The sequence below is a fragment of the Pseudorasbora parva genome, chromosome 8 (assembly GCF_024679245.1).
Source record: "Pseudorasbora parva isolate DD20220531a chromosome 8, ASM2467924v1, whole genome shotgun sequence".
NCBI lineage: Eukaryota > Metazoa > Chordata > Actinopteri > Cypriniformes > Gobionidae > Pseudorasbora > Pseudorasbora parva.
In genome coordinates this window covers 3,651,598-3,660,960 of record NC_090179.1, presented here as the reverse complement: position 1 = coordinate 3,660,960, position 9,363 = coordinate 3,651,598, and the positions used below count along the sequence as shown (strand labels likewise).

At 41.3% G+C, this 9,363-nt stretch overlaps 14 non-coding genes across 14 annotated transcripts; all 14 read right to left on the bottom strand.

Moving 5' to 3' along the window:
• Nucleotides 1-94: 94 nt before the first annotated feature.
• trnat-agu (transfer RNA threonine (anticodon AGU)) lies at nucleotides 95-168 on the bottom strand. The gene has a single exon. It is a non-coding gene; the product is annotated as a tRNA-Thr (tRNA).
• A 541-nt stretch (nucleotides 169-709) lies between these two features.
• On the bottom strand, nucleotides 710-798 carry trnar-ucu (transfer RNA arginine (anticodon UCU)). The gene is given in 2 exon segments: nucleotides 710-745; nucleotides 762-798. It is a non-coding gene; the product is annotated as a tRNA-Arg (tRNA).
• Nucleotides 799-940: 142 nt separating this feature from the next.
• On the bottom strand, nucleotides 941-1,014 carry trnat-ugu (transfer RNA threonine (anticodon UGU)). Its single transcript has one exon. It is a non-coding gene; the product is annotated as a tRNA-Thr (tRNA).
• Nucleotides 1,015-1,205: 191 nt separating this feature from the next.
• On the bottom strand, nucleotides 1,206-1,279 carry trnat-agu (transfer RNA threonine (anticodon AGU)). The gene has a single exon. It is a non-coding gene; the product is annotated as a tRNA-Thr (tRNA).
• Nucleotides 1,280-1,820: 541 nt separating this feature from the next.
• On the bottom strand, nucleotides 1,821-1,909 carry trnar-ucu (transfer RNA arginine (anticodon UCU)). Its single transcript is given in 2 exon segments — nucleotides 1,821-1,856; nucleotides 1,873-1,909. It is a non-coding gene; the product is annotated as a tRNA-Arg (tRNA).
• A 142-nt stretch (nucleotides 1,910-2,051) lies between these two features.
• On the bottom strand, nucleotides 2,052-2,125 carry trnat-ugu (transfer RNA threonine (anticodon UGU)). Its single transcript has one exon. It is a non-coding gene; the product is annotated as a tRNA-Thr (tRNA).
• Nucleotides 2,126-2,316: 191 nt separating this feature from the next.
• On the bottom strand, nucleotides 2,317-2,390 carry trnat-agu (transfer RNA threonine (anticodon AGU)). Its single transcript has one exon. It is a non-coding gene; the product is annotated as a tRNA-Thr (tRNA).
• Nucleotides 2,391-2,931: 541 nt separating this feature from the next.
• trnar-ucu (transfer RNA arginine (anticodon UCU)) lies at nucleotides 2,932-3,020 on the bottom strand. Its single transcript is given in 2 exon segments — nucleotides 2,932-2,967; nucleotides 2,984-3,020. It is a non-coding gene; the product is annotated as a tRNA-Arg (tRNA).
• A 142-nt stretch (nucleotides 3,021-3,162) lies between these two features.
• Nucleotides 3,163-3,236, bottom strand: trnat-ugu (transfer RNA threonine (anticodon UGU)). Its single transcript has one exon. It is a non-coding gene; the product is annotated as a tRNA-Thr (tRNA).
• Nucleotides 3,237-3,427: 191 nt separating this feature from the next.
• Nucleotides 3,428-3,501, bottom strand: trnat-agu (transfer RNA threonine (anticodon AGU)). The gene has a single exon. It is a non-coding gene; the product is annotated as a tRNA-Thr (tRNA).
• Nucleotides 3,502-6,514: 3,013 nt separating this feature from the next.
• trnat-ugu (transfer RNA threonine (anticodon UGU)) lies at nucleotides 6,515-6,588 on the bottom strand. The gene has a single exon. It is a non-coding gene; the product is annotated as a tRNA-Thr (tRNA).
• An 806-nt stretch (nucleotides 6,589-7,394) lies between these two features.
• Nucleotides 7,395-7,483, bottom strand: trnar-ucu (transfer RNA arginine (anticodon UCU)). The gene is given in 2 exon segments: nucleotides 7,395-7,430; nucleotides 7,447-7,483. It is a non-coding gene; the product is annotated as a tRNA-Arg (tRNA).
• A 142-nt stretch (nucleotides 7,484-7,625) lies between these two features.
• trnat-ugu (transfer RNA threonine (anticodon UGU)) lies at nucleotides 7,626-7,699 on the bottom strand. Its single transcript has one exon. It is a non-coding gene; the product is annotated as a tRNA-Thr (tRNA).
• Nucleotides 7,700-7,890: 191 nt separating this feature from the next.
• Nucleotides 7,891-7,964, bottom strand: trnat-agu (transfer RNA threonine (anticodon AGU)). Its single transcript has one exon. It is a non-coding gene; the product is annotated as a tRNA-Thr (tRNA).
• Between the last annotated feature and the right edge of the window lie 1,399 nt (nucleotides 7,965-9,363).

Below are 9,363 nucleotides of genomic sequence, written 5' to 3'. Positions count from 1 at the left end.
CTTTATTCACAACCTAGAAGTCCAGAAGGTGTGTCCTGTAGAGACTTTTACATCTGAAAAGTTTGGATGAATACTAGTAGAAGCCACACATTTTAGGCACTGCTGGGATTCGAGCCCAGGATCTCCTGTATACTAGACAGGCGCTTTAACCAACTAAGCCACAGCGCCAGGTACTTACTTTGGTTTGATACTTTTGTATTCAAAGTCTAAAAGAGGTAGCATGTCAGGAAAAGAGCTGATTAAGTCATGATTAGGTTCCTTTGAAGTTAGAGGATTATTTCCAAAAGCTGAAAAGTGTGCAGGCTTCTATTGAGGAATAAGGGAATGTCTCAAATCATTTCATTTTGGTTAAAATCTCTCAATACTCGTGTCTTAAATGTGTTGTGAACCTCCATTTACAATAAATCTAAACTCTGTTTAAGCTAGCAGAAATGGAAAGCATTTCTTGCTAGGTAGGTGGCCATCAATTGGCAGTAGCAGTTTTTGGCCTAAACCAGTGTTTTTCAAACCATTCTTGTTATATTCCTTTTTTAAAAATGGGGACTTGACGTGAGCTAATTAGTAGAGTATTCTGTAATCTGAGCTGGGTGTGTCCAACAGGAGAAATAAGACGAAGAGGAAAGGTAGGCTTCTGAAATACTTCATGTCCGAAAAGGTTTAAGCATATCCTTGTCCAACACAAAGATATCTGAGCAAAAGTTTTTATGGATGACTCTGGTGGGACTCGAACCCACAGCCTTTGAATACCTCCATTCACAACCTAGAAGTCCAATGCGCTATCCATTGCGCCACAGAGCCACAACAACACACTTTCCAAGGCACTATGCCTTGTCCAGCACTTCTTAGCTTTCCAGTTCTTCCTTGCTGATACACACTGTTCAGCGTGTAAAGACTTTCAAATGTGAAAAGTTTAAAAGTGCTCCCACATATCCTGTGGCATAGGCACTGCTGGGATTTGAACCCAGGATCTCCTGTTTACAAGACAGGCGCTTTGACCAACTAAGCCACAGCGCCAGCTGTAATGCAAAGCATTTTGTTGGTATATAAAGCCTTAAAGAGGTAGCACATCTTGAAAACAGCTGATTACCTCATGAAAGTTTTCCCTTTGAGCCTTTATTCACAACCTAGAAGTCCAGAAGGTGTGTCCTGTAGAGACTTTTACATCTGAAAAGTTTGGATGAATACTAGTAGAAGCCACACATTTTAGGCACTGCTGGGATTCGAACCCAGGATCTCCTGTTTACTAGACAGGCGCTTTAACCAACTAAGCCACAGCGCCAGGTACTTTCTTTGGTTTGATGCTTTTGTATTCAAAGTCTAAAAGAGGTAGCATGTCAGGAAAAGAGCTGATTAAGTCATGATTAGGTTCCTTTGAAGTTAGAGGATTATTTCCAAAAGCTGAAAAGTGTGCAGGCTTCTATTGAGGAATAAGGGAATGTCTCAAATCATTTCATTTTGGTTAAAATCTCTCAATACTCGTGTCTTAAATGTGTTGTGAACCTCCATTTACAATAAATCTAAACTCTGTTTAAGCTAGCAGAAATGGAAAGCATTTCTTGCTAGGTAGGTGGCCATCAATTGGCAGTAGCAGTTTTTGGCCTAAACCAGTGTTTTTCAAACCATTCTTGTTATATTCCTTTTTTAAAAATGGGGACTTGACGTGAGCTAATTAGTAGAGTATTCTGTAATCTGAGCTGGGTGTGTCCAACAGGAGAAATAAGACGAAGAGGAAAGGTAGGCTTCTGAAATACTTCATGTCCGAAAAGGTTTAAGCATATCCTTGTCCAACACAAAGATATCTGAGCAAAAGTTTTTATGGATGACTCTGGTGGGACTCGAACCCACAGCCTTTGAATACCTCCATTCACAACCTAGAAGTCCAATGCGCTATCCATTGCGCCACAGAGCCACAACAACACACTTTCCAAGGCACTATGCCTTGTCCAGCACTTCTTAGCTTTCCAGTTCTTCCTTGCTGATACACACTGTTCAGCGTGTAAAGACTTTCAAATGTGAAAAGTTTAAAAGTGCTCCCACATATCCTGTGGCATAGGCACTGCTGGGATTTGAACCCAGGATCTCCTGTTTACAAGACAGGCGCTTTGACCAACTAAGCCACAGCGCCAGCTGTAATGCAAAGCATTTTGTTGGTATATAAAGCCTTAAAGAGGTAGCACATCTTGAAAACAGCTGATTACCTCATGAAAGTTTTCCCTTTGAGCCTTTATTCACAACCTAGAAGTCCAGAAGGTGTGTCCTGTAGAGACTTTTACATCTGAAAAGTTTGGATGAATACTAGTAGAAGCCACACATTTTAGGCACTGCTGGGATTCGAACCCAGGATCTCCTGTTTACTAGACAGGCGCTTTAACCAACTAAGCCACAGCGCCAGGTACTTACTTTGGTTTGATACTTTTGTATTCAAAGTCTAAAAGAGGTAGCATGTCAGGAAAAGAGCTGATTAAGTCATGATTAGGTTCCTTTGAAGTTAGAGGATTATTTCCAAAACCTGAAAAGTGTGCATGCTTCTATTGAGTAATAAGGGAATGTCTCAAATCATTTCATTTTGGTTAAAATCTCTCAATATTCGTGTCTCAAATGTGTTGTGAACCTCCATTTACAATAAATCTAAACTCTGTTTAAGCTAGCAGAAATGGAAAGCATTTCTTGCTAGGTAGGTGGCCATCAATTGGCAGTAGCAGTTTTTGGCCTAAACCAGTGTTTTTCAAACCATTCTTGTTATATTCCTTTTTTAAAAATGGGGACTTGACGTGAGCTAATTATTAGAGTATTCTGTAATCTGAGCTGGGTGTGTCCAACAGGGGAAATAAGACGAAGAGGAAAGTTAGGCTTCTGAAATACTTCATGTCCGAAAAGGTTTAATCATATGCTTGTCCAACACAAAGATATCTGAGCAAAAGTTTTTATGGATGACTCTGGTGGGACTCGAACCCACAGCCTTTGAATACCTCCATTCACAACCTAGAAGTCCAATGCGCTATCCATTGCGCCACAGAGCCACAACAACACACTTTCCAAGGCACTATGCCTTGTCCAGCACTTCTTAGCTTTCCAGTTCTTCCTTGCTGATACACACTGTTCAGCATGTAAAGACTTTCAAATGTGAAAAGTTTAAAAGTGCTCCCACAAATCCTGTGGCATAGGCACTGCTGGGATTTGAACCCAGGATCTCCTGTTTACAAGACAGGCGCTTTGACCAACTAAGCCACAGCGCCAGCTGTAATGCAAAGCATTTTGTTGGTATATAAAGCCTTAAAGAGGTAGCACATCTTGAAAACAGCTGATTACCTCATGAAAGTTTTCCCTTTGAGCCTTTATTCACAACCTAGAAGTCCAGAAGGTGTGTCCTGTAGAGACTTTTACATCTGAAAAGTTTGGATGAATACTAGTAGAAGGCACAGATTTTAGGCACTGCTGGGATTCGAACCCAGGATCTCCTGTTTACTAGACAGGCGCTTTAACCAACTAAGCCACAGCGCCAGGTACTTACTTTGGTTTGATACTTTTGTATTCAAAGTCTAAAAGAGGTAGCATGTCAGGAAAAGAGCTGATTAAGTCATGATTAGGTTCCTTTGAAGTTAGAGGATTATTTCCAAAAGCTGAAAAGTGTGCAGGCTTCTATTGAGGAATAAGGGAATGTCTCAAATCATTTCATTTTGGTTAAAATCTCTCAATACTCGTGTCTTAAATGTGTTGTGAACCTCCATTTACAATAAATCTAAACTCTGTTTAAGCTAGCAGAAATGGAAAGCATTTCTTGCTAGGTAGGTGGCCATCAATTGGCAGTAGCAGTTTTTGGCCTAAACCAGTGTTTTTCAAACCATTCTTGTTATATTCCTTTTTTAAAAATGGGGACTTGACGTGAGCTAATTAGTAGAGTATTCTGTAATCTGAGCTGGGTGTGTCCAACAGGGGAAATAAGACGAAGAGGAAAGGTAGGCTTCTGAAATACTTCATGTCCGAAAAGGTTTAAGCATATGCTTGTCCAACACAAAGATATCTGAGCAAAAGTTTTTATGGATGACTCTGGTGGGACTCGAACCCACAGCCTTTGAATACCTCCATTCACAACCTATGTAGTGAACAGCACATTCTAGGGCCCAGTTTATGGCCGGGCCCCTCTTTGCCCATAACAGTGGACAAAGGTTTGCTCCATTTTGATTGGATCTTGTTGGACTAGCACAAACAAGATGTCCAACGCCATCAGATAAAGATGCTTGGACAACAGCCAGACACCTCTTTGAGGGCAAGAAGAAGACCTCTAGTACAAGCCCAGGAAGGACAGGACTTCTCATTGGTCCACATGCAGTTTCTGCCCTTCACCCATCTAGAGATGGATCCCTAATGACCTGATTTGTGACGGCCATAAACATTCCTCGGGACTTCAGCAGTAGTGGGTGAAACAAAGAAAGACCAAACTGATCCATCCAAATCCATTCACAACTATGTTTGGAAACCTTAAGACTGATGTAAACTACACACATCCATCTCATACTTATTCAGAGAAATAAGTATTCTCAGTGACAGCTATTTGTAATGCAACATCTTCCACAAATGCAGCTGTTAATGAACAAATGAATGAACACATGACAGTTCAATCTTTTTCCATCATGTTTGGTGTCTATTTGTTTAGTATATTGCCAAGGGTATTCTGATTGTGGTTTGGAAAGTGAGAAATGCATTGATGAACTTTAAAGACACTTTAAAGACTTCTAACTGTGTACAGTATGCAAATGAGTTCCACAGGGGAAAGAAGGGTGGGCCACACTGTGTGCCCTCTCTGATGCCAGCAGCCAATAGCAACACTGGAATGGAGAAGCGCCAAATTGCAATCTCCTCCTATTCAGAAAAGGATAAAGGTACCCTTTCAATAGACACACCTTGTTCTGAGTCTGTCCCCTGAGGATTAGACTGTGACAGAGCAATCAGGTTCTGAGTCTCCTCCATGCGAGAGACAAACAGTTCACCAAGTTCTGAGTCTGTCCCGTGAGGATTAGACTGTGACAGAGCAACCAGGTTCTGAGTCTCCACATCCGAGAGACAAACAGTTCACCAAGTTCTGAGTCTGTCCGCCGAGGATTAGACTGTGACAGAGCAACCAAGTTCTGAGCCTCTGGTTTAACCAGAGAGACAACACAAGATCCGAGGATCTGAATCTACAGCTTGTGAGGCAGTGACAGATACGACAACGTTCTGAGCCTCCAGCCTGTGAGGAAAGAGACATTAACCAACACTACGTTCAGAGTTTTAGTCCAGCGAGACGACTACAGCGCGTCCTGAGTCTCCATGCTAAAGAGACCAGAGCAGATTGACCAACTTCTGAGTGTCTGGTCCAAAGAGGCAGAAGACACACAGAGACATTTGCAACAAGGTTAAGCTCAGGAGAGCAAACCTTCACTTTAAGGTTCCTTCGTCTGCGTGTTCCAGATTAAGGACCTTCTGCACCTACTTCAGGGCCTCATCTGCGTGTTCCAGATTTTAGGACCCTTTGGTGCCCCAGGAGATCAGCATCCCACAGATCTTCGTGTTCAAGGCTGTTGAAACGGATTCCAGCTCCTTTCTTTACTGCACTGTCTCCCAGCAAAACCATTGGAAGAAGTCATCACCATCGGACTGCTTACTCAACCACATGGAACGTAAATATCACTTAACCAAACCTCTTTCTAGAGACCTTGGCATTGTTGTATATTATCAGTATATGATTTTCTAATTTACATTAGAGGTAATATAACTGATGCTAGTTAATAACAAATAATCTTTCGTTTATTTGTTTGATACATAATAAGGTTCTTCACCTTAGTTTCAGAGAAACAACAGTTTATCTTTCCGTAAGATAACGTATCTCTTCTATAGCCACACTTAACTTACTCACATGTATTTTACGCATTTTACGCACTTTATTCCTTTATCATTCATTGTATTCATTTAGTAGTTGTGTTAAATGTTCTGTTTATCTTTTGTTAATAAAATCTATTTTATTACAATTGTGTCTTCCTTGTGCTGATAAGGCAGAAAAGGCTCTACAAGTTAGAAATCTCACCAATCTTTCAGATAAATCAGCTGACCAACTCTTCCCCCTTTACATTCATTATAAATGACTGGGCAGCCTCCTGTGCGGAGTGTTCTCATACAGCCAAGGTAAAAGGCCTTGACTAGTGTCCCAAACTAACAGGGGGGAAGGTGGTCATCTGATGTACTCATAACCACACCTTAAGTGACGTGTGATCCAAATTCACAACGTCAGCGGTGACGTGAGTACCAATCACTCTCTTACTTAGTGTCCTTGGGTGGACAAAAGTAAAAATCACTACACCTAGAAGTCCAATGCGCTATCCATTGCGCCACAGAGCCACAACAACACACTTTCCAAGGCACTATGCCTTGTCCAGCACTTCTTAGCTTTCCAGTTCTTCCTTGCTGATACACACTGTTCAGCATGTAAAGACTTTCAAATGTGAAAAGTTTAAAAGTGCTCCCACAAATCCTGTGGCATAGGCACTGCTGGGATTTGAACCCAGGATCTCCTGTTTACAAGACAGGCGCTTTGACCAACTAAGCCACAGCGCCAGCTGTAATGCAAAGCATTTTGTTGGTATATAAAGCCTTAAAGAGGTAGCACATCTTGAAAACAGCTGATTACCTCATGAAAGTTTTCCCTTTGAGCCTTTATTCACAACCTAGAAGTCCAGAAGGTGTGTCCTGTAGAGACTTTTACATCTGAAAAGTTTGGATGAATACTAGTAGAAGCCACACATTTTAGGCACTGCTGGTATTCGAACCCAGGATCTCCTGTTTATTAGACAGGCGCTTTAACCAACTAAGCCACAGCGCCAGGTACTTACTTTGGTTTGATACTTTTGTATTCAAAGTCTAAAAGAGGTAGCATGTCAGGAAAAGAGCTGATTAAGTCATGATTAGGTTCCTTTGAAGTTAGAGGATTATTTCCAAAAGCTGAAAAGTGTGCAGGCTTCTATTGAGGAATAAGGGAATGTCTCAAATCATTTCATTTTGGTTAAAATCTCTCAATACTCGTGTCTTAAATGTGTTGTGAACCTCCATTTACAATAAATCTAAACTCTGTTTAAGCTAGCAGAAATGGAAAGCATTTCTTGCTAGGTAGGTGGCCATCAATTGGCAGTAGCAGTTTTTGGCCTAAACCAGTGTTTTTCAAACCATTCTTGTTATATTCCTTTTTTAAAAATGGGGACTTGACGTGAGCTAATTAGTAGAGTATTCTGTAATCTGAGCTGGGTGTGTCCAACAGGGGAAATAAGACGAAGAGGAAAGGTAGGCTTCTGAAATACTTCATGTCCGAAAAGGTTTAAGCATATGCTTGTCCAACACAAAGATATCTGAGCAAAAGTTTTTATGGATGACTCTGGTGGGACTCGAACCCACAGCCTTTGAATACCTCCATTCACAACCTAGAAGTCCAATGCGCTATCCATTGCGCCACAGAGCCACAACAACACACTTTCCAAGGCACTATGCCTTGTCCAGCACTTCTTAGCTTTCCAGTTCTTCCTTGCTGATACACACTGTTCAGCGTGTAAAGACTTTCAAATGTGAAAAGTTTAAAAGTGCTCCCACATATCCTGTGGCATAGGCACTGCTGGGATTTGAACCCAGGATCTCCTGTTTACAAGACAGGCGCTTTGACCAACTAAGCCACAGCGCCAGCTGTAATGCAAAGCATTTTGTTGGTATATAAAGCCTTAAAGAGGTAGCACATCTTGAAAACAGCTGATTACCTCATGAAAGTTTTCCCTTTGAGCCTTTATTCACAACCTAGAAGTCCAGAAGGTGTGTCCTGTAGAGACTTTTACATCTGAAAAGTTTGGATGAATACTAGTAGAAGCCACACATTTTAGGCACTGCTGGGATTCGAACCCAGGATCTCCTGTTTACTAGACAGGCGCTTTAACCAACTAAGCCACAGCGCCAGGTACTTACTTTGGTTTGATACTTTTGTATTCAAAGTCTAAAAGAGGTAGCATGTCAGGAAAAGAGCTGATTAAGTCATGATTAGGTTCCTTTGAAGTTAGAGGATTATTTCCAAAACCTGAAAAGTGTGCATGCTTCTATTGAGTAATAAGGGAATGTCTCAAATCATTTCATTTTGGTTAAAATCTCTCAATATTCGTGTCTCAAATGTGTTGTGAACCTCCATTTACAATAAATCTAAACTCTGTTTAAGCTAGCAGAAATGGAAAGCATTTCTTGCTAGGTAGGTGGCCATCAATTGGCAGTAGCAGTTTTTGGCCTAAACCAGTGTTTTTCAAACCATTCTTGTTATATTCCTTTTTTAAAAATGGGGACTTGACGTGAGCTAATTAGTAGAGTATTCTGTAATCTGAGCTGGGTGTGTCCAACAGGGGAAATAAGATGAAGAGGAAAGGTAGGCTTCTGAAATACTTCATGTCCGAAAAGGTTTAAGCATATGCTTGTCCAACACAAAGATATCTGAGCAAAAGTTTTTATGGATGACTCTGGTGGGACTCGAACCCACAGCCTTTGAATACCTCCATTCACAACCTATGTAGTGAACAGCACATTCTAGGGCCCAGTTTATGGCCGGGCCCCTCTTTGCCCATAACAGTGGACAAAGGTTTGCTCCATTTTGATTGGATCTTGTTGGACTAGCACAAACAAGATGTCCAACGCCATCAGATAAAGATGCTTGGACAACAGCCAGACACCTCTTTGAGGGCAAGAAGAAGACCTCTAGTACAAGCCCAGGAAGGACAGGACTTCTCATTGGTCCACATGCAGTTTCTGCCCTTCACCCATCTAGAGATGGATCCCTAATGACCTGATTTGTGACGGCCATAAACATTCCTCGGGACTTCAGCAGTAGTGGGTGAAACAAAGAAAGACCAAACTGATCCATCCAAATCCATTCACAACTATGTTTGGAAACCTTAAGACTGATGTAAACTACACACATCCATCTCATACTTATTCAGAGAAATACGTATTCTCAGTGACAGCTATTTGTAATGCAACATCTTCCACAAATGCAGCTGTTAATGAACAAATGAATGAACACATGACAGTTCAATCTTTTTCCATCATGTTTGGTGTCTATTTGTTTAGTATATTGCCAAGGGTATTCTGATTGTGGTTTGGAAAGTGAGAAATGCATTGATGAACTTTAAAGACACTTTAAAGACTTCTAACTGTGTACAGTATGCAAATGAGTTCCACAGGGGAAAGAAGGGTGGGCCACACTGTGTGCCCTCTCTGATGCCAGCAGCCAATAGCAACACTGGAATGGAGAAGCGCCAAATTGCAATCTCCTCCTATTCAGAAAAGGATAAAGGTACCCTTTCAATAGACACA